Source organism: Physeter macrocephalus, chromosome 7 (genome assembly GCF_002837175.3).
Source record: "Physeter macrocephalus isolate SW-GA chromosome 7, ASM283717v5, whole genome shotgun sequence".
NCBI classification, from domain to species: domain Eukaryota; kingdom Metazoa; phylum Chordata; class Mammalia; order Artiodactyla; family Physeteridae; genus Physeter; species Physeter macrocephalus.
This window is the reverse complement of record NC_041220.1, coordinates 78,010,398-78,028,853: the sequence shown is the minus strand read 5'-3', so window position 1 is coordinate 78,028,853 and position 18,456 is coordinate 78,010,398. Positions and strand designations below refer to the sequence as shown.

At 38.0% G+C, this 18,456-nt stretch overlaps 1 long non-coding RNA gene across 2 annotated transcripts in view; it reads right to left on the bottom strand.

The window, feature by feature from the left end:
* Nucleotides 1-9,595: 9,595 nt before the first annotated feature.
* Nucleotides 9,596-18,456, bottom strand: part of LOC114486592 (uncharacterized) — a 29,309-nt gene continuing 20,448 nt past the window's right edge. For both annotated transcript variants that reach the window (XR_003680595.2, XR_003680594.2), the window contains exons 2-3: nucleotides 12,805-12,893; nucleotides 9,596-11,290 (exon numbers count right to left, since the gene is read on the bottom strand). This is a non-coding gene — a long non-coding RNA (uncharacterized lncRNA). The remainder of the gene's footprint in view (nucleotides 11,291-12,804; nucleotides 12,894-18,456) is intronic.

The following is an 18,456-nucleotide window of genomic DNA, read 5'->3' as shown; positions in this document are numbered from 1 at the left end:
CCGCAACGGGAGAGGCCGCAACGGAGGGAGGCCCGCATACCACAAAAAAAAAAAAAAAAAAAAAGAAATATTTTGAGTCAACATTTAGAGCTTCTAGTATTTTTGCTTGATCACGTGGTGTATGAACTGAGGTTAAACCAAGGGAATTTTAATGATCACAACAAAATATCTGGGTTAAGATTTTCCACTGTACTGATTTAAAGTACTTTATCAAAACAAATCAATGTGAAATACAAAAATGACTACAAATAAGAATTTTCAGAACCCTACCCACCTTTTTATCTTGATGAATGTGTATTTCTTTTTTGGAATGTTCTGACATTTAGAGATCTGGGAGAATACCTTCACTTATGCAAAAACAGAGTCAAGTAAATGTCAAAACACAGAGGTGCAAAGTGCAAACATCACAATAAGGTACTATTTACAGAATAGCCAGCCTTTAGTGGGTGCTAAGCCAGTACCAGATACTGGCTAAGCTTTTTACATAGGTTATTTAACTTAATCTTCACAATTACCCTATGAGTTAGTACTATTGTTATCCCTATGTTACAGGTAGTAAAAGTGAAGTTTGAGAACGTGAAGTAATTTAACTCAAGGCACAACCAACGGGTTCAGTGACAGAACTTGGATTTGAACCCAGGTGTTTGCCTGGAGCCTGAGCTCTTAAGTAACACTCTATACAGAAAAATGTAAATACTGAGAAAATGACTGTGAATTTTGTCTCATATAGGAAAGGTAGTGGGGGAAATTCCCTGGCAGTCCAGTGGTTAGGACTCCACGCTTTAACTGCCAAGGGTGTGGGTTCAATCCCTGGTTGGGGAACTAAGATCCCACAAGCTGCACGGTGCGGCAAAAAGAAGGAAAGGGAAGGGAAGGGAAAAGAAAAGAAAGGAGTGGAGTACTGTACTTATTCTTCTTCCAAAAATAAGACTTGGTAAAATTAATTTGTTGTCTGCAGTAGGAAAGAACCCCTTCCTAATTAATGAATTACAGTCCCCAAACTTAGGACCAATCTTACCCACAGATATAAGGCGGATGATCAAATACCTAGTGATTTTTGGGGTTACCAACAAGGCCTCTCCTTGATGGACTGTCTCCATGTCTGGCTGGTTTCTCTAGTTCTAAACTGTCCAATGTGATAGTCACTAGCCACATATGGTTTTTAAATTTATATTCATTATAATTAGAATTAAAATTTCAGTTCCTCAGTCATATTAGCCCCATTTCAAGTGTTCAATAGTCGTGTGGGCTAATGGCTACAATATTGGACAGTGCAAGTATAAAATACTTCCATCACTGCAGAAAATTTTATTGGACAGTGCTGCTCTAGTCCTTTATCCCAATAGTGTAAGACTTTAATCTCTCCTCATTCTTAATCATTTCCTCCTCTGAAAGGAACCATGTTTTTAGCTCTATCTAGCTTTCCTCTGAGCTTTAGTCCTATTTTTCCAAACTAAAATTGTTGTCAGAGTATAGAATACCATCATGGAAAGATACCGGCTTTGGAGTAAAACTTTATTTCACATCTCAGCTCTTTTGTTTATCATCTGTGTGATCTTGGCAAGTTATTCAACCTCACTGAACCTTGATTTTCTTATCTACAAAATGGGTATCTTAATCTTTTCATCATCAGTTTGTTTAGGGTTAAATGAAATAACATATAAATCTTCTGGTAGGCCTCACAGAGATTTCCTTCCTTCCATTCCTATTTCAGTTAATGATATCACCAATTACTCAGGTTTCCAAACTAGAATTCTCAGTCATCTTCAATTCTTCCTTCCTCCTTAACCACCCGCATCAAATTAGTCACCAGGCCCTGTTGCTTCCACCTCAGGGATAGTTCTCAAATCTGGACCATGGGCTTCCCTGGTGGCACAGTGGTTGAGAGTCCACCTGCCGATGCAGAGGACAGGGGTTCATCCCCCGGTCTGGGAGGATCCCACATGCCGCGGAGCGGCTGGGCCCGTGAGCCATGGACGCTGAGCCTGCGCGTCCGGAGCCTGTGCTCTGCAACGGGAGAGGCCACAACAGTGGGAGGCCCGCATACCGAAAAAAAAAAAAAAAAAAAAAAATCTGGGCCTTCCTCTCTGTCCCACTCCCACTGTCCTCATTGGCTTTTCATGCACTGTTTCAGTATCCTGCTGACTGACCTTAGGGACACTCATCACTCCCAGTCCAAGCACTGCCAGAGTGATCCTTCTAAAAAACGATGCTGATGATGTCACTCCCTTTCCTTAAGACTACTGATGACTTCCAGTTGCTTAAGGATAAAAACTACTAAACCTAAGGACTCACATGACCCCCCCCACCCCCATTCCATTTCAAACCTATATTCGGACTCCTCTACTACCAGCTTCCCTTTTGCCCACCCGTTCCCCACCTCCACGCCCCCAGTACACCCCCTGCACTAACAACCAATGCTCCATGAGGCATTCCTGGAATAGGTAATGGCCTTTCTTGTCTCTGCCCTTGCACACACCCTTCCCAAGCTGAACTGACCCTTTTATGTATTCTGTACCTGGCAAAATCCGACTGTTTCTTTCTTATTACCTCTAGTACAAAATCTTAGTCAACTCTCCTAGGAAAAAGTGATGACCAGCTCATCCGTGACAGATGCTGTGTTCGGGCTACCCAGGTTTAAATCCTAGCTACACCACCATGCCACTGGTGGTTCTGGAAACGTGACTTACCCTCTCCAACCTCAGTTTCCTCATCTGAAAAGGTTGGTAATCATAGTATGTACAATGCAGTGTTGTTGAAAGTATATACTGAGATAATGCACATAAAGCTCATAATAATGCACCTGGCTCAGAGGTAAGCATTCAATATATATTACCTTAAAATTATTACTATTATGATTAATATTTATCTATTTTATCCTTTTGTCATTAGGTGGCTCTTTTTACATTTTAATTCAATTTTTTACTTTCAAGGATTTTTATATTTTACATTTATATTTGATTTTACATTAAATAAAAAGTGTTTTATTACAGAAGTAGTTGTTATTCATTGAACAAAATTTTGGAAACACTGATAACAAACAAAAAAGATGAAATTCTCTATTATTTGAGATACTTCTTGGTTGCAAACAAAAGGAACCCTCTGTAGTTAATTTATCCAGAAAAAATTACTGGAGGGTTGTCAAGTAGCCCACTGTATCAACATATAGATGGAGAATTGGTTCAGGAAAGGGTCAGGATCTATGGATTTTTTGCTGGCAGCAAATAACACAGACCAGACTATGGCATACTATGTCACCAATTGCCCCACTCCACTGGTCACTTGCTGTGGCCACTATTCCTGTACCTTGGCAACTTAGCATCACAGTCTCCCTATTCAAGTTCACAGGTGGAAATATCTAAGGTCACACGCCCATGCCTCAGCAGCCAGAAGGCAGAGAGAGGGAACGTTTGCCTCCCTTCAGATTCCCTACTGGGAGGTAGGGCCTCCCACAACCCAAATTCATACAGTAGAGGATTCACCAAAAATGGAAAGAGGGCCTTATCCCCTCCCCAACTCTCCCACCCCCTGATGTGTTACCCATGCTTGATCACTCACTGGCAAACATTATGTACTTCCATGCTTTTGTGCCTTTGCTTATGCTATTTACTTTAGACTCCCTGCTTTATCCATTCACCTTCTGCACTTTTCAAAATCATACTCCTTCTTTAAAGACCAAGATTCCTCCTTGAATGTACTACACATGTTCTGAAACTGAGCAGGACACTGCAGGGCCCTCCCAGGTACAAAAGCCCCTCTGAGTCACCTGTTTCTTGTTTATAGAAAAAAGCTTTAGTCTCCTAGGCCTTCCCTGAGTTCCAAAGAATAGGCATAAGCAGTTACTAATTAGAGAACTGAGAGAATGCAGAAACAAAGTAAAAGTAGTTAAACAAGACATATAATGACAATAATTCATCAAGAAAACAAAGTCCTACTTCCTCCTTAAGGGATATACATAACACTCCGACACTCTTTTAAGTTGTTCTACAGGAACTAAGGCCCCTGCCCCCGACCCACCCAGGTAGAGCATGGTGACTATAAGCATGTAGACCCCAGACTGGTTGGAACCCAGAAGGTTGATGATTAAGATTCCCGAAACTTCACCCTGTTATTTCACCAACCAGATAGAAAAAAACTCACACACCCTGCAGCCCTCACCCCTTGCCTTTAAGAACCTCTCACTGAAAGCCACTGGGGGTTTCAGGGCCTTTGAGCATGAGCCACTCACACTCCTTGCTGGGCACCCTACAAATAAATGGTGTACTTTCCTTTAACACAACCTTGTGTCAGTAAGTTGGCTTTGCTGTGCAGTGGGTGAGTGGACCCAAGTTCGGTTCAGTAACAGTTAATCGCTCATTTCTTGACTCCAGAGCCTGACATGTTTTTGTAGCACCCCCTACATACAGTTAGATGTTGTATGATTCTTTGTTGCTATACTGTGAACTCCTATTTCTGGCCTTATCACATAGAAGACACTTGATAAATATCTGTTCAATGAATGAAGAAAAGAGAAAATGAAAATTAGCTTTTATTAAGGTACTGTACTAAGCACTTTACAATTTTAACTCCGTTTATTCTCAATTTATAACTCCAATTCTTCCTCAGGCTGTATCACCATTTTATAAGGGGAAACAGGCACGAGGTGTTAAGTTACTTTTCCAAGGTCACACAGCTATTGAAAGACAGAGGCAGAATTTGAGCGAGGCAGTCTTTTTCCAGAGCTTAGGCTCTTACCTAATGAGATGTTATGACTCTGTGAAAGGTAGTATATGGTCCTTTTTCTAGGGAATTCCACCACAAGTTTTGTTTTTGTTTTTGTTTTAAAGCCCTGACAGCTTCCTGGTAAGAGGAGAAAGCTAATTAAATTTCTCTGTAAATTTTCACTATTAAAAATATATTTAGTAAATTTTATAAACACTTATTCCACGGTTCTTGAACAATGATAATGGATGGACTTTATACAGGAATTCATAGAAACTCAATTTATTAGCACATAAGCACACAATAAAATTCATCACATTCTTTGTGTCTGCCTTTCCCCCAGGTTACCAAGAGTTGTTACTGCAGACTGTGGCATTTATTGAACTGACCCTGGCTACAAAGGATTTATGTTCTTATGCTCAGAGCAATCTCTATCACTGGCCATATGATATTCTCTCACCCCTTCTAAAATCCTTGTTTTGCTTATCTTCAGACACTAGAAATTTTAGTCCAGAGTACCAGTGTACCTGATATCTCACTATTAATCATCTGCACAGATAAGGGCAAGAATTTAAATCTTGTAAATGGAGGAAACCCATCACCTTCATGGTCAAAGGGTAAAACAAATAATACCATCCAATCTGGAAAAATAACTGAATTTTAAATTTATATAAACATAATTAAATAGAAAGGGGGAAATCTGAAATAAGGCTGAAAGACAAAAGGGGTTATAAAAGAACCAGAAATCATTAACAAGAGAAGAATGCTTCAGTCATAGCAGAGATAGACAAGAACTATATTGCTAATTTGCAAAGGAACTGATAGTCTTCTGGATCAAGCAAAAAATTTGTCTTCTCCTTTCTCTACTTGTTCCTGCCAGTACCTTCCACTTTTAAGCACCCCATTGCCTTGTCTACAAAAAGAATGTAAGTGAAGGAAGAAAGGAAGGAAAGGAGGGAGGGAGGGAGGGAAGGAGGGAGGAGGGGAGAGTGTCAGAGAGAGACAGACAGGACAAAAAGGGAAAATGGAAAAAAAGACCTAACGATCTCTTTGATGTAAAAGATTTTGTATTATAAGTAAACATATGTAATTAATTTAAATGAAGCCTAGCTTCTTACAAATATCTGAGAGTATAAAAACAGAATTTGGGAGAAGAGGAATTACTACAGGAAAAAGAAGTATAATTAAAAGCAATAGCACAGAATTAATAACTAACATGGAGGTTAGATATTAGAAAAAAGCAAGATTCTTGGGAAGGTCAATTATATAAAAGGAAAGACTTCAGAGGGATATAACAAGTGCTTCATCCCTTGAGACATTTAAAAATTAACCTGGACAAAGAAATAGAATATATTTTGTAGAAAGCAATCCTTTCTGACAAGCTGGTAGATTAGCTCTAATTGATTTTTCCACCTCTAATTTCTTTGAATCTCTGAAATGCTGTTCTTAGAAGACAAATGAGTTTTCTTTGAGGATGAATTTTCTGTCTTTATTTTAATGAAATGAGTTATGATTTCTCGTGAAAATAGTTTTCAAGACAATGACTTTGCAAGTAATAATTGTTATTTAGATTATAGAAGTTAAAAATCAAAGTTACAGACACCTGAAACTAACATAATATTGTATGTCAGCTATACTTCAGTTAAAAAGGAAAAAAAAATCAGTCACAACATTAGTAAACATGATAAAATACAATATATTTTCTTCCACTGTGCACTAGCAATAATCTTGAAATAAGTGCCCAAGATGTGGGGGAGGGATAAATTAGAAATTTGGGGTTAACAGATACACACTACTATATACTGTGCTGTACACCTGAAACATTGTAAATCAACTATAGTTCAACAACAATAAAAAAGTTCCCAAGAAGTGGAGGAATAGGATAGAGTCCAAAAACTGGAAAGGTGGAGAAGGCAAATATTCTACCACTTTTACTTTTTTGTTCTAGCTTCATATCCTGTCTAGAAGGTTATCACTGAGAGAAAAACATTTAGTTTCATTGAAATTACATCAAATTTTGTATTATTATTTATTTATTTTATTTATTTATTTTTGGTTGCATTGGGTCTTCATTGCTGTGCGCGGGCTTTCTCTAGTAGCAGCGAGCGGGGGCTACTTTTCATTGCTGTGTGCGGGCTTCTCGTTGCAGTGGCTTCTCTTGTTGCAGAGCATGGGCTCTAGGTGCGTGGGCTTCAGTAGTTGTGGTGCATGGGCTCAGTAGTTGTGGCTCACGGGCTCTAAAGTGCAGGCTCAATAGTTGTGGTGCACGGGCTTAGTTGCTCTGTGGCATTTGGGATCTTCCTGGAACAGGGCTCGAACCCATGCCCCCTGCATTGGCAGGTGGATTCTCAACCACTGTGTCACCAGGAAAGTCCCCAAATTTTGTATTATTGAATCATATAATAGTTTTGAGGAAATGGGGACAATATCATCATGTACATGTTATTTATTGTAAGAAAAGAACTAAATTAGAAATGTACCTGTGTTATATATCTTGATATCTGCTAGGGTAAGCCTCTCTTCTTCCTTCTGCTTTATCAAATCTGCCATAACCCTTCATTCACAATATATCTTCCTTATAAAATTTATAGTAAATATATCATTTTGATGAAATAGGTTTAGAATTTTAATTAGTATTATATTTCATATAGATTAATCTGAGAACTGACAGACATTTTTGCTCTATTGAATAATCTCATACATAAATGTATAACATCTTTCCATTTATTTAAGACTTCCTTATTTTAACAGTCTCTACATCTACTAAACTCTAAGCCCAGGAAAACCCATGCAATTTTTCAAGTTTGAGAATGATATTAGTATGATGACTTGACTTTTTATATTGTCTTAAATCTGATGCTACTTTGGCTGAGACAAAACTCCTGCACAGAAGTCTATTGTTCTCACTTTATTTTTCCTGGATTTGATCTTGAAAAAAGTCAGTGAGATGCAGAAAATCAGTCAAGCACATTGCCTTTGTCAAAGTGACTTGTGTTTATATAAATCCAGTGTGGTTAGGATTATTAACCTCAATTCCAATGAGGTTTAAGATGACAGTGCCTCATTTATATTAATCTCCTAAGATTTGCAAGGGAAGTCACAAAGAAAAAATAAACAGATTTCTTTCTTTTAACCAGTGTTTTACACTGCTTACATTTAATAGTCCCTAGAGTAACCACTAAAAGAAAGAGAGACATGGCTAAAAATACAATCCATAAAGTAAGAGAGAATACTGAAAGTATTTAAATAATCCAAAAGAATATAGGAAAGAAGAGAAGAACAAAACATAGGAAACAAGCAAAAAAAATAATAAAATTGTGGACCTGTCTAGCCATATTAATAATTATATTAAATGTAAGTGGTCTAAACACTCTAATTAAAAGACAATGATTCTCAAATTGGCTATAGAAATAGATGACCCAATTATATGCTATCTACAAGAAAGCCAATTTAAATATAATTATATAGGTGAATTAAAATATTGGGGAAAATATATGATGAAAACACTAATCAAATGTTATTATTTTTCTAAAGCTGCCATAACAAAATACCACAGACTCGGTGGCTTAAACATCAGAAATTTATTTTCCTCACAGTTCCGGAGACTGGAAGTTCAAGATCAAGGTGTCAGCAGGGTTGGTTTCTCCTGAGGCCTCTCTCCTTGGCTTACAGCTTCCTTCTCTCTTTTGTCCTCACATGACCTTTCCTCTGTGCAAGTACCTGCTTAGTGTCTCTTCCTCTTCTTATAAGAACACCAGTCATGTTAGATTGGAGCCCAACCATATGACTCCATTTAACTTTAATTACCTCTTTAAAGACCCTATCTCCAAAATATAGTCACATTTTGAGGTACTTGGGGGTTAGTGCTTCAATATATAAATTTGGGGAGTAGGGACACAATTCAGTCTATGACATCAGAAGAAGGACTAGTTACATTTATGTAAAATAAAGTAACTTCAGAACAAGAAAAATTACCAGGGTTAAAGACAGACAATATAAAATGAGATATGGATTGATTTGTCAGTAACACAACAATCTTGATGTGTGTGCACCTAAAAATCCAAGGCCAAAAATACACAAAGCAAAAACTGATAGAAGTGAAAAGAGAAAGAGATAAATACACAATTATACATGGAGTCTTCAACACTCCTCTCTCAGTAGTGAGTAAAACAAGTAGACAAAAAATCAGAAAGGATATAAAAGATCTGGAAATTAACACAACATTGTAAATCAACTCTACTTCTATTTAAAAAAAGACTTGAATACTCTAGCCACCAACTTGGCTTAACTGAAATTTATAGAATTATCTGGCTAACAACAGCAAGATACACAAATGTTTCAAGTACACAGGAAAAACTGAAATCATCCTAAGCTTTTTCTCTGATCATAACAGAATTAAACTAGAAATCACTAATAGACTATCTGGAAAAATCCCCAAATATTTGAAAATTAAACAATGCACTCCTAAGTAATCCATTAGTCAAAGGAGAAACCACAGGAAAAATTAGAAAATAGTTTGAATGCAAACACAAAATATCAAAATTTGTGGGATGCAGCTAAGTGTTTAGAGGAATATTTATAGCATTAAATACTTCTTTTAAAAGGAAAATACTCAAACCAATAATCTAAGCTTTCATGCTAAAACTAAACAAAACAAAACAAATGACAACAACAAAAAACAACAAGCCCAAGGTAACTAGGAGATAGGAAATAACAGTATTAATAAAATAGAAATTGAAAAAATAGTAGAAAATATCAATGAAAATAAATGATGTTTCCTTTAAATAAATCAATAAAATTGGTAAGCCTCTAGTTAGACTGATCAAAGAAAAATAAAATTTATAAATTACCAATATCAAGTTAATAAAAGAATATTAACAACTTCATGCTAATAAAGAGGAAAAAGAAAACTTGAAAAGCCCTATATACATTAAAGAAATTGAAAACTTCAAGCCACTAATGAATTTTATGAAACTTTAAAAGAAGAAATAGTAAACCTTCTAAATAAACTTTTTCATAAAATAGAAAAGGAGGAAAAACTTCCTAACTCATTTTATGAAGCCAGAATCATTCTGATACCAAACCAGATAAACACAGACAAGAAAAGAGAACTACACAGAATATAGGTATAAAATCTCTTAACAAAATTTTAGCAAATTCCATCCAGCTGCACATACACATGTTGTTGTACCTGTGTGTGTGTTTGTATGTGTTAAACATATTAAAGGAATTCAGATTAGAAAGAAGTAAAACTGTCTTTATTTTCAAATGATATGATGATTTATATAGCTAATCCAATTGAATCTATAATGAAGCTACTAGAACCAAAAAGGAAATGTAAAAGGGTCACAGGATACAAGGCCAATGCTCACACACACAGAAACTGAATTTCTATTTACAAGCAATGAACAACTGAAATTTTTTTTTTTTTTTTTTTTTGCGGTACATGGGCCCCTCACTGCCGCGGCCTCTCCCGTTGCAGAGCACAGGCTCCGGACGCGAAGGCCTAGCGGCCATGGCTTACGGGCCCAGCCGCTCCGCGGCACATGGGATCCTCCCGGACCGGGGCACGAACCCGCGCCCCCTGCATCGGCAGGCGGACTCTCAACCACTGTGCCACCAGGGAAGCCCAACAACTGAAATTTTTTAAAAATTATGGTAGCATCAAAAAAATTGTATTTCTATTTACTGGTGATGATTGAAAGTTTTAAAAACATTTATAATAGCATAAAAATATCAGGAATAAAAATGATGAGAGATGTGTAAAAGCTATATACCTAAAACTACAAAATATTGCAAAGAAAAGTTAAAGAAAACCTTATAATTAAATGAAGAGATATACCATATTTGTGGATTGGAGGAATCAATTTGGTAAGGTGGCAATGGCCCCTATGTTGTTCTATAGATTCAATGCAATCCCAGCCAAAATCCTAGCATACTTATATAAAGAAATTGACAAGGGCCTTCCCTAGTGGTCTAGTGGGTAAGACTTCGCACTCCCAACGCAGGGGGCCTGGGATTGATCCCTGGTCGGGGAACTAGATCCCTCATGCATGACGCAACTAAGAGTTCACATGCCGCAACCAAATATCCCACACACCGCAACTAAGACCCAGTTCAGCCTAAATAAATTTTTTAAAAAAGAAGAAGAAATTGACAAGCAAATAGGAAATTTATATAGAAAGGTAAAGGACTTAAAACAATTTCTTTAAAAAGCCTCTCCCACATTTTAAGTTTTTATTATAGCAGCACCCCATTTCCAGGTACCAATATCTGTTTTAGTTATGAATTGCTGTGTAACAAATTACCCCTTGCAGCTGAAAATCACAAACATTTATTGTCTCACCACTTCTTTGGGGAAAGCATCTGGGTGCGTCTTAGCTGGATTCTCTCATGAGATCACAGTCAAGCTGTTAGCTGGGACTGCAGTCATCTGAAAGCTGGACTGGGGAAAATCTGCTTCCACACTTGATCACGTGATTTTTGGCAGTCCTCAGTGTCTACCTGGAAGTTGGCCAGAGACTTCAGTTCCTCCTCACGTGAGCAGCCTGAGTATCTTCATGACATGGGACATGGCCGCTGGATTCCCCTAGAGCAAGTGATCCAAGAGAAAGGGCGGGAGGGAGAGAGAAAGAGGCCAAGACAGAAGAATTCATGCATTTTTATCAAATATCATATTTTTCAAGAAGAAGAGGTTTTAACTTTGTTCCATGAGAAAACTATAGGGCTTCATTTTAGACAAACGATAATAATAATATTCATAAAATAAAAATGAGCATTTACTATGTCCCACTCCACTGAACACAGAGGTTAAGATGATGGTCTTTGGCACAGACTGTCTGGTGTTGCCTTTCTGATCCACCACTTACTGGTTATGTGTCTCTGGGCAAGTTATTTAACTCTCTGTGCCTCAATTTCCTCATCTATAAAATGAGGGTAATAATAATATTTACCTCATAGAGTTGTTATGAAAATTAAGTGGGTCACTAAGGTGCTGGCATCTAATAAGCATTTTGTCAGATTTAGCTAATATCCATATTAGGTAGTATTTACAAATGTCACCTCACTTAATACTCAAAATACCCTAGGAGGTAAGAACAATTATTATTTGACTTCATAGGTAAGGCAGTTGAGCCTTGGAGATGTAGGTTAAGTAATTTACCTAAATGTACACAAATGAGTGGCAGAACTGAGTTCTATGCAATTCTCCGGCCAGAGGTTACTTAAAATAAATAAATAAAAAGTCCCAGATGTGGGTGGAAAGAGATCAAAAGTGAAGGTAGAATCGAGATTAGAGAACTCATTAGCAGCTGTAATTGTTCAGAAGTTATTGTAAAAGAATATTGAAATAGAAGAAATTTTAGAGTGCCGTCAAACCACCAAATAGTTCTTACAGGAAAAGTGAACATAGAATATCAGATAGTAGATAACCTGGCAAGAATATAATGAAGCAGAGGAAAGACATTTGAGAACCTGCCACCCATCTCCAAAGTCTGACCAACTGACATTGGGGTCCCTTTTCTATGCTACTAAGTTGGAATGGTTCCAATAACCAGAATTGCTTTGCTTTAAATACCCATCTGCCACTCAGGGTGTGGTAGACATTAGGCCTGTCCACAAATATTCCAGTTGTCCTCCTCCTGGGAATATGGTGGAACTACATTTTCCACCCTCCTTTTAAATCAAGTATTGCCGTATGACTTGCTTTTTCCAGTGAAACATGAGTGGAAATGATGTGTGTCGGTGCCAAGTGGAAACTTTAAGAACTAATATGCCTTTTGCTCATGTCCAGGTGATACCTCCTTCAGCCCGGATCCTTTAGGGACTATGGTGAACAGAGCCTTCCTCTGACCTTCTTTGGACATGTAGTGTGAGCAGGTAGTAAACCACTGCTGTCTTAAGCCACTGGGATTTGAGGGGTTGTTTGTTACCCCAGGATAACCCATCCACTCTGCCATGATTATGTACGGTTTCAAAACCTTCTTTTTAAGAATTGTAGTATCTACGAAACTTTAGTGCAGAAAACATTTTGTTGAACTCTATTACTAGTTTATAAGGTACCAAAAGTACCTACAGCTAGTATTTAGCTGCTTATAAACTGACCTGTAGCATCCCTGGAACTGAAGCCATCCTCGGTCCTGAAGGAGACAGCTCCTTAGCTTTTAAGGCCCTTCTGCACTGGGTCAGTGGTCCTGCAACATAAACCATCAAAAGTCAGCAGAGCTTACAGTAAAGAAAGCCAACGCTAAACATTATATATGTTAGAGTGGTAAAGTTCCTGTTGGATTATAGTCATCAGAAAACAAACACACTGGCTCCTGTTTTCATCATTTAAAAAACAACAGTATAGCACAGGGAACTATACTCAATATCTTGTAATAACCTGTAATGGAAAAGAATCTAAAAAAGAATATATATATATAGATAGATAGATATAGATATAGATATATCTATAGATAGATAGATAGATAGATAGATCTGAATTACTTTGCTATATACCTGAAACTAATACTACACTGTAAATCAACTATATTTCAATAAAAAAAGAAAAACTTTGTTAAACACCCACTCACCCCCAGGGTACAAGAATGTCAAAGTTGGGTAAGACCTGTCAACTCTATATCCATGTTGTAATGTAATCCTGGGATGACACAGTTGGTTACCTGAAAGTATCCATTTTTGTACTAATTTATAACCCTAGTAAAACAAGGTGGCCTGAAAACATCAACAACAACAAAATAGAAAATAACTAATCCTGACAGAGATTGGAGAGATGGCATCAAGCCAGGAACACCAGGAGAGAAATGTAGAACAGATTCCCCCTCAGAGCCCTCAGAACGAACCAGCCCTGCTGACACCTACCCTCCAGAACTGTGAAGGAATAAATTTTTGTTGTTTTGAGCCATCCAGTTTGTGGTATTTCATTACGGCAGCCCAAAGAAACCAATACACCCATCGACTCCAAACAAAGATCTTTCAAAATAGATAAACAGCATACAGAAAAATTTTTATTAACATAAACTAATATCTCTAAACTTTAGAGATTGTCAAAGGTATCAAAGACAAAATAAAGTCTAAAACGTTCTTGCAAAATATTATCGTCTTTTTCTGAGGTGACACACTGATGACACACACTAAAAAAAAAACCTCCCTAGGTTCAGAGTTATTTTACCTCCATTTTATTTCAGTATTGATTTTGCAACAATATGTAGAACGAACAGCAAATCTGATAAATGGATCCCCCAAATGTCATTTGCAGTAACAAGAGAGGCACAATAAATGTCTCACATTTTAGAGTACAATTTCCCTCAGGTATTAGCCTCACACAGTCTTCTATGTGTACAATATAATTAAAGCTGCTGCCAGGGGTTTAGGGGAGGGGGAAATAAGAAGCTATGTTTTCAGAGTTTCATTTTTGCAAGCTGAAAAGAGTTCTAGAGATGGACAGTGGTGATGGGTGCACAACAGTGTGAACGTACTTAATGCCACTGAACTATACACTTAAAAATGGTTAAGAAGAAAAATTTCATGTTATGCGTATTGTACCACAATTTAAAAAAAAATTTTACGTAAGTACACTGAAAATAAAGAAATAATACTTTTTTACTGTATTCAAGACTGTAGATATATACCTCATACAATAATCTATATTTACAAAATAATTCCCACTTTCTCATTGGTGTTGCAGAGTAGAAAGACTTTTATTGAAGAGGACCACCACCACAGTGGTCGGGGTACTTTGAGTTATAGGGCCAGAGCAGACTAGGGCAAAAGAGAGAATGCATTGGCACATATAACTAGAGAGTTTGGGTGTAGGCTGGTGATGACTGGGACCAGTGGATTCCGAGGATATCATCAGAACTGGGTCTCTCTCCAGCTCCACGTCCTGCCTCCCTACTTCTGTCTGGGCTGAATCACCCTCTGGTAGGGCCTCTCCCCATTACGGCGTCCAGCTGCTCCAGACTGCACTCTCCTGGCCAGTAATCCCACCAGTTCTGGCCAAAGTCCTGGAATTGAGAGCCTGGCTTAAGGCTCCTGCCCATCTTGAAGCCAGAAACGTCAGGGAGTGAGGGAGTCCAGACCCCCCAAAGCAAACGGCTGGGAACTAGTGAGGGTGTCTTTCCCCTCCCCCTAAAAAGGATGTGTTGTTAATAAAAGGGGAATGAATGCTAAGTAGGGAAAAAATAACACATGTCCACTACATGAACCAATTGAATGTCATCTAAAAGTAATGTCAGATAATTATATTTGTCAAACATGTAGAAACAGCCTGTATACCCTCAAGCTACTAAATGTCTTCCTAGTTGGTTATAATTACCCACAGATATGTCCAATTATCTTAGACTGGAGAAAACACAGATAGAAATTAGGAGAGATTAACCCAAAAAGTAAAAAAAAGAAAAAAAATTAAAGTGGGTAAGTTCTTTTAACCAGGGTCTGTACATAAAGTAGCTAAAAAACTCTGTGATGAGCACAGTAGCTTCTAGTCCCCAATCCTCACAACTGCTTCAGTGAGAGAAAGATCTTTCCCAAAAGTCAGCCTGGGAAGGTATCTGGGTCAGGCTGGTCCTCCTTCCTATCTTCCCTTCCTCGGTCACTCTTCATCTTCTTTACAAAAGAAAGGCACGTCTCTGTCCCAACCTGATTCTAACTCAGGTGTATTTCCTCAGGTGTAAAACTAAGCAAAGGTACAGTTCAACATGCTGCCAGCAGTGCTGAGGTCGTTAAAGACTATAAAAGCTGTGTTGGTGTACAAGTCCTGTGATTCTGATTCTTTGCAGTTAAAATGGAAGGAATGAATCATCAGCTAATAGATGACTGAACATCATTTTTATATGATCTTGGCATATAACTTAGATGAAGTGAAAAAATTGTAGTGGCATTGGTACAGCAAAATTCCTTCCATTCCCATCTATTCTTTTCATGTGAACAAGGTTTCTCCAAGCTATATCTGTAACACTGAAAAACAGGAATGGAATTGATGTCAAGCCCTGTCTCAATAGTAGAAGAAAAAGTTTTACTATCATTACTATTAAACCTCCTAGCAATAGTAGTACCTTTATTCATCTAAAATACATAAATTAATTTTTTTAATGTAGCCTCATTCATCTCATTGAGATGCACTTCCAAAAACATTTTTACTTTTTATGTTTAATAATTATTCATAAAATTTGTAACATATGTATGGTACTTTAATTAATAATCTGCTGGTAGTAATAGTAACTCAAACTAGGAGATACTTTAAAATATTTACAGACTTAGGTCACAGGAAATAAAAATAAAATTTAATTTCTGTATTGCAGAGAATTATGCTAGAATGATACATGAAATACTGTTAGGGACAAAAATACATTACATTAGGAGAAAATTTTCTGGGAGAAATGGAATGGAAATATGAAATAAAGAGCAAAAAGGGACAATATAAGATTTCCAACTATTAATGAACAGCTGGCTTAAGTATAATAAAAATACATGATAGTGAGTATCAAATTGCTGTGATATTTAATTCTTTTGAATACATTTAAAATAATACTTTATAAATATATCTAATGCACCAGAAATTATATTCTTTGCATTGCTTTAAACTTGAGAAAAAAAATTTTAGATGTCAGTTTAAAAATGTGTGAGGGGGGTACATTGTTAATACATGTAATAAATGTGTATAAATGTAGTCCATGCTAGCCAAAAATACTTGAAGAACACTTATCTAAAGGAAGAGACAAGATGTATACTCAGAAAGAAAGTAATACAATAAGGAAATATATGAGTCCTAAGGGACCCCACGTAGAAGAAGATACAACTGCTTAGGAAACCATCATATATGTAGTGGTTTGAGAGAAGGTAAGGTTCCCCCGGGTAGAGGCAGGCTGGCTGCTAAACCTGGATCAGAGTTCCAGCTTTTAGTCACAGAGACTTAGTTTGGTCAGAATACTTTATAGTTAATACTTCATATTCACCACACTGGCAGATTACTTAATTTATAGTAAGAAGTGCAACTATCACACCCAGTACGATGTGATAGAAACCAAATTATATACAAGCAGAAGGTCATTTGCTAGGTCTGGTGGGATCAGAAGAAGGGATGAGAGTGGTATGACGTGAGAACTTAATGACCTGAGGTTCCGACAGCCTCTGCTTGTATCAGATGGTAGCAGGGGGACCCCTGCCACGGACACTGGAGAACTCCAATTCAGGGGTCAGGCTGTAGGCATGGGCAGGGCTGGGAGGGATTCTGCCACCTTCTGGCTTTTGGGGCTTCCTGGTTTATGCCAGGCCACGCTTTCTCAGACTGATTTTATTAGAATACTAGGAACATATTAATCATAATCAAATTCCAGTCCTCCCTCCTTCATTTGACCTGCTGACCACCTAAACTGAAGTTCTGAGCAAACCCATTCCTCATTCACACATTTACAGACAATATCTGGCCTTCTTCTAACATAAGATGGATTATATCCATTATGTGTCGAGTTTTTCTTGTTTAAATATCAGGTAAGGACTTCCCTAGTGGCGCAGTGGTTGGGAATCTGCCTGCCAATGCAGGGGTCACGGGTTCAAGCCCTGGTCCTGGAAGATCCCACATGCCGTGGAGCAACTAAGCCCGTGCGCCACAACTACTGAGCCTGCGCTCTAGAGCCTGCAAGCGACAACTAATGAGCCCACGAGCCACAACTACTGAGCCCCCACGCCACAACTACTGAAGCCCGTGCGCCTAGAGCCTGTGCTCCACAACAAAACAAGCCACCACAATGAGAAGCCCGTGCACCACAATGAAGAATAGCCCCCATTTGCTGCAACTAGAGAAAGCCCGTGCATAGCAACGAAGACCCAACACAGCCAAAAAATAAATAAATTTAAAAAATAAAATAAAATAAATAAAAATAAATATCAGGTAAAATTTTATTTTGAAATCTTTGTGGGAATAGAGACGATGGGGATCTCATTCCCAAGTATCATCTATAAAACATGTAATAAGTGCAATTATAAAATTAACATATGAGAAGAAGAAAATTGAGCATATGAATTTTGCAAAATAGGGCTAATTAAGACCACTCACACTGCCCTGTACTAATCACAGCCACTTTGAAGACAGTTGGCTAAGAAGGAAGCTTAATTAATTCAGCACACATTTATTGAGCTCCAACTCATGTGCTGAAGCATGCCGAGATGAGGCGATAGTGTTACCAAACTCAAGTTTGTGTGTCCCACACACAGTGAGGCCAAACAAACTGAAACGGAGTTTGGAGCAGAGAAAGGATTATTGCAGGGACGAGAGAGGAGAACGGGTGTTCAAAAACCTCCGACACCCTGAAGGGTTACAGCAAAGCATTTTTGAAGGCAAGGTGAGGGAGGGGCATCCCAGGGTAGGTGATCACCACCTGCACAATTCTCTGATTGGTTGATGGTGATCAATCCTTAGGTGCCAGAAGGTCTGGGGGCTACGTACGAGCTCAAGATCATCAAGCAGTTAATTTCTTCCATTTGGTGGTGGTTTTAGCATCTGAAAAACTCCAGAAATATGCATTAGATATTATTATCTAGGTACTTCAGAAAGGAGCTAAAGCAGAGGATATGGGGTAGAGGTCTGTCCCGGGAAGCCCCTATAGGGTCCTGCTCAGTTACAATAGGAAGAGAAGTAAGGCAGACTCTGCTATCAAGCCCTCACATGTAAGCAGATAATTCTCATACAGTGTGATAAATGTACAATCAAGGAATAAAAGAGTGTTATAGGAGCACAGTGGAAGGGAGTGAGGG